We start from the raw sequence: 5,864 nt of genomic DNA on the forward strand, positions 1-5,864 counted from the left end.
TGCCTCTACGTGAACGAATTAGATCAAATTATTTGTAACGATTACAAAGTGGGTCGTGTCCTCAGTGTTGTCAGGATAAAGTACCCAACCTTATCTATATACTATGGACTATTTAGATTAAAACTTGAACATGATTCATCTATATGTCAACCACATACTGTTTAAGTTACATGAAATAATCTTGGATCTTAATTTATTGGATTGAATCATACAAGTCTAAATGTCAAATAAAATAACTCGTTATTTTATTAAATAAATAAATTTTGTTTATACATTACAAACCATGAGATTTAGAGCATAAATCTCAACACATGTTTATATATTTTTTGTGAAAAAACTGAACATGTAAATATAACCCTAATGGAAATCTTATTTTTTATGCATGTTCAACGCATACGTTCCACGACCGTTAAAGTATATTGTAGGGTTGTTGATTATATAAATATTAGTATTTTGTCTACATTAAGTGCAATAGTTACATGTAGAAATTGAAAAATATAATTTTATTTATTGAGTTCACATCTCAAAAGAGTGCTAAGAATTTGGGAAGGTATGTGTAGTTGAATGGTAGCACAAAAAGTTAAGCAAAAAAAAAAACACAATAATACAATAACACAACAACAACAATAATAACAACAATCACAACAACAACTAGACTTCTAAACCAACTCAGTTCAAATCTACACTCAAGACACAGACAATTATTACCAACTCAGCTCAACTCTGCACCCTAAACACGGACAATTATTACCAATTCAACTCAACCCAACTCTATACGCCAAACGCACCCTAAAAGTTTTTCCAATCCCCCTTCTAAATAGTCGATTGATGCAAGTCCAAATATGAACTTTTTTTAGACATTTTCTATTCAAAACTTTCAATTTTAATCATCAGCCACAATGTTCCATAAAAATATCTCAACCTCAATTTAATTCAAAGATAGATTTAAATCCAATTGATAAAGGGAACTACCTCAATTACGTTTGAGATCTTCTCTTATTCAAGTTGAACCCCTACAATGATAAAAGAACATACTCTTGATAATTAAATGATAAACAACCCCTCAGAAAGTTAAACAGATTTGGCTTAAAAAGATTGGTCAAAGAACAAGAAAAAAGGAGAATTTGTTCTTATCTTCAAGATTTCGAACTCTCCACAATCTAATTGATCAAACTAGATTAAAAGTTCTAAAACATGCATTACAAACACGAGAATACAAAGAAAGAATGAAAAGCTTGAGAGATTAAACTCTATGAAAAAATCATTCAAAATCGACTTATACTTCAATATCACAAAGAACCAAAGTACAATATTTATACTAATTGAAAAGCCAGTATAGAATGACGTAACATTTCATTTATGTAGTCTAGATTTAGCCAAAAGTTTTCAACTCCATACATAAACTTTCATAAATGTAAATAAATTAATTTAAATTGATACATAATGCATTAAGAGTGTAGATAAATCTGAATTCTCATATTCATTATGTTTCTTCGGTGACCTTGAAGCTTGAAAGGTTACAATATTTCACCATATGCTAGAAACTTAGTTTGGAATCAAGCATTTAATCCTTCTTGAAATCCTTTAACTCTAGCTCTTGTTATTGTCACTTTTTTTTTATCACCAATAATTTGGAAAAATAGTAAACTAGATGCACTTGGAGCTCGATGCCCTATAATGAATGTTTAAAATATTGAAAGAAATTTAGTTCTATTTTTCCATGCAAACATATGCTACTTTCAAAAGATTTAGGGAAATTAGAACAATTATCATCCATTCTGAACGAACAAGTGAGTTCTTAGTCAAATTTAAAAAATGAAAACAAGTTTTTAGTATCATTTTTAAATCTAAATTTAGCTTGGTTTTTAAAGCACTTACAAAAAAAATTGAGTACATAACAAATAAAAAGCTTATTTTAAAAGTTAAAAATCAAATGATTATTGTTAAAAAAGATACAAAGAGCATACTTGTTTTCTGTTGTAACCTCCAAGCTTACCTTCAACCTTCTTTCACTCTTGTAAATTCTAAATATAAATAAGAACAGAAGTAAGTTCGGAGGGGAGTGAGTTCATTTTGTATATCTCTATAAGAATTGAAAAGGCAATAAAGAAATTTACCCCCCTTGCATAGTGGACGTAGGCTATTTTGTCGAACCACTTTAAAATTGTGTTTTTTTCTTCTTCCTTAACTCTGATCTTCATCTTCTCCTATCTTTCTTCATGATCTTCATCTTTTTCAGCCTTGATTTACCTCCATCCTCATCCTCTTCTTCAAGTTCTTGAAAGAACAAGAGAGAAAGGTTGAGAATTGTGGAATTTTGCATGTATTGAGAGTAGAAGATTAATTCAATTTGGGTTATCTTCTTTCTAAGTGCAATACACGTGTGTGGTATTAAGGGAGACTACATGGAAGTATATTCTTCACAGAAGTTTCTTTTCAACCAAACTGTTTGGGCTTTAAACTAAATAAGTGTTATCAGAGCCAAGAATAGTCCAAGACCAGACCAAGACCAAGATTCAGATTCTTAAAGATCAAGATTCAAAGAACAGTAATATTGAAATTCAAGAATGGTTGCAACAAGATCTGAAATTGAAAAATTTGATGGAAGATTAGACTTTGAGTTATAGAAGGCAAAAATTAAAGCAGTTCTTGGATAACAGAAGGCTCTTTTGGCCATCTCAGATTCGACAAAGCTACCAACCACTCTAACGAATATAGAAAAAGAGACTATGGAGGTAAATGCTTATGAACCATAGTCTTAAATTTTATTGACAGTGTGCTAAGTCGATAGTTGATCAGAAGACTGACTATGATCTTTGGAACAAACATAACGAGATATATCTCAATAAAGATTTACCAAACAAGGCTTTCCTATGGGAAAGATTCTTTACCTATCGAATGGACACTGCTAAATCCCTTACAGAAAATCTAAATGATTTCAAGAGATTATCTTTAGAACTCAAGTCAATAGAAGATAACACAGATGAAGAAAATGAAGCTTTTATCTTGTTGAATTCATTACCAGATTCATTCAAGGATGTTAAGGTAGCTATGAAGTATGGAAGAGAGAAAATCAAAACAGAAGCTATTGTTTCAGCAATCAGAGTTCGAGAACTTGAGTTGCAAATGACTAAGAAAGAACAATAAGGGGGTGAAAGGCTATTTTCAAAATGGAAGACAAAGAAACACTGGTAAAGGGAAACAAAATGGTGAAAAAAAATCGAAGATCAAGTGAAATTTTTGCCACAAAATGGGACATATGAAGAAGGATTGTTATTCCTAGAAAAGGAAGTTGAACTAGAATAATAAAAGTGGAAAACAGACAGAGACAGTTGTGGGAGAAAACTTCTTTGTGTACTCAGATGCTTTGGCAGCCACTCATGAGTGTGCAAGCTAGAATTCTATGGAAACCCAAAATTAGGTGATAGACTCCGGATGCTCAATCCATATGACACCATCTAAAGGATGGTATTGCACTTATAAGAAGTGGGATGGAGAATTGATCTACATGGTAAATAACAATACATGTAAGGTTGTTGGAATAGACTTTGTTTCTTTAAAAATGAAAGATGGTTCAGTAAAACTAAGGCATGTCCCAACCTTGAAGAGAAGCCTCCTATCATTAGGGATGTTTGATTCCATAGGATGTGAGTATAGAAAAGTTGGAGGAACTTTTGAGATAACAAAAGACTCAAAAGTGGTTATTGTGGCTACAAAAATCAATGGCATGTATATCATCAAAGATGTTTAGATGACACAGTCAGCTTTAATTGCTTCAGATGGAGACCTTACACAAGATGAACTATGGCACAAGAGATTGTCACACATTAGTATGAAAGGATTGCAAGTCCTATCAAAATAAGGCATACTTCCTAATGGAGTTGGAAATAATTTGCATTTATGTGAGCATTGCATACTTGGAAAGACAACAAGGCAGAGTTTTCCAAAGGGGCAATAACACTACTAAGAAAATTCTAGAGTATGTGCACTCTAACCTTTGTAGTCCAGCTCACTCTCCCCCTAAGTGGTGCAAGGTATTTCCTATCATTTATTGATGATTATTTAAGAAAAATTTGGGCATATTTCTTAAAAACTAAAGATGAGGTTTTTGGGAAATTTAAATAATGGAAGACCTTAATTGAAAAACAAACCTCTAAACACATTAAACATTTGAGAATTAACAATGGTTTAGAGTTTTATGGAGAAAAATTCAATTGGTTTTGCAAGAAAAATAGAATTATAAGACATAAAACAGTGAGATATATACCTCAACAAAATGGGATGGCTGAAAGACTTAAGAGAATAGTACTTGAAAGGGTAAGGTGTCAGCTTTCAAACACACTCATACTTGAGAAATACGAGGCAGAAGCTGTTTCCTATACAATTTATACCCTAAACTGATGTCCACACCATTCTATTAAGCTAAAATCACCTGAGGAGAAGTGGACAGGACATCTTCCCAAATTAGAACATTTGAAGATATTTGGGAATGTGGGATACATATATCAAAGCCAAGGCAAGTTGAAACCTAGGGCAGTATAGTGTATGTTTTTTGGGCTTTACACCAGGAGTCAAAGGTTACAGGTTATGGCACCCTATTGAGAAGATATGCATCAATAGCTTGAATGTTGTGTCCAAAGAAAATGAGATGTTTATGTTGATTGAACAACAACCTACAGTCATGCCAAAAACCAGTAGTACAAGGTTTGTAGTGTTGCCACAAAATGCCTCTGAAACCTTTACTTCAAAACAAAAACCTAGAGATTGAAAGTGAAAGTATAGTAGAAGTTGGGGAAGATGTGGCTAATGAACAAGAAGAATCACAGAGGATCTTTTGAACTATTCATTAGCAAGAGACAAATCGAGAAGGACAATTATGCCCCCATGCTAGATATGTTGAATCAGACTTTGCTAGTGTTGCTTTAAGTGTTGCTATTTCACTAAGTAACAATGAACCTACAAGCTTTGAAGAGGCTACTAATAGTCCTGATGCTAGATAGATTAAGGCCATGAATGATGAGATGAGGTCACTCAATCTGAATGATGTGAAGTAACCTCAGGGTTATGTAAAAAAGGGAGAAAAAGATTTAGTTTTCTTATTAAATAAGTCAATCTATGGTCTTATAAGGTCTTCTAGGTGTTGGTATGATAGATTTGATTATATGGTATACAAAATTAGATTCAAGAGAAACTCCTATAACTAATGTGTTTACACTAACACCAAGAGTTTTGAAGGTGTATCTACTTCTATATATAGATGATATGTTACGTGCATGGAACTCTCAGAAAGTCCTTAAACAAGTCAAGACTCTTTTAAAGCAAGAGTTTGACATGAAAGATTTGGGAAAATCAAGAAAAATTCTAGGTGTTGAAATTTGTAACTCTATTTTTGTCAATATTTTTCTAACTACCTTATATTTTTGTCAATACTTAATTAAATAACATTATTTAAAAAAAAAACATCTAATAAAACAACATAATATTGTTACTAGGGGTTTGCATTTTGATTAATATGATAAGTGAGAGGAATTGTTTCGAGACTTGCGAATAACATCACATTCCAATAAGGACTTTCTAACCTATAACCTAAACTTTTCTATTTTTTTACATGAATAACCTAACAAGTTATATTTTACACAAAACTTTGACCCATTTTACATTTTCATCTCTTCATACTATTTAGTTTTTTTAATATATATATATATGTGTGTGTATGTATATATATATATGTATGTGTATATATATATGTATGTATATGTATGTGTATATATATATGTATGTGTATATATATGTATGTATATGTATGTATATATACCAAAGTAAGGGAGGTTTCTCGCAATTGTGAACTTCCTAAATGGTTTTAT

General features: G+C 31.7%; 1 long non-coding RNA gene across 1 annotated transcript; it reads right to left on the minus strand.

Moving 5' to 3' along the window:
* Positions 1 to 223: 223 nt before the first annotated feature.
* On the minus strand, positions 224 to 2,365 carry LOC150033783 (uncharacterized). Its single transcript, XR_016532352.1, has 2 exons — positions 1,968 to 2,365; positions 224 to 1,013 (listed from the first exon to the last, which is right to left on the minus strand). It is a non-coding gene; the product is annotated as an uncharacterized LOC150033783 (long non-coding RNA).
* Between the last annotated feature and the right edge of the window lie 3,499 nt (positions 2,366 to 5,864).

Source organism: Benincasa hispida, chromosome 9 (genome assembly GCF_027475165.1).
Source record: "Benincasa hispida cultivar pf3 chromosome 9, pf3_genome.v1.1, whole genome shotgun sequence".
Classification (NCBI taxonomy): Eukaryota; Viridiplantae; Streptophyta; class Magnoliopsida; order Cucurbitales; family Cucurbitaceae; genus Benincasa; species Benincasa hispida.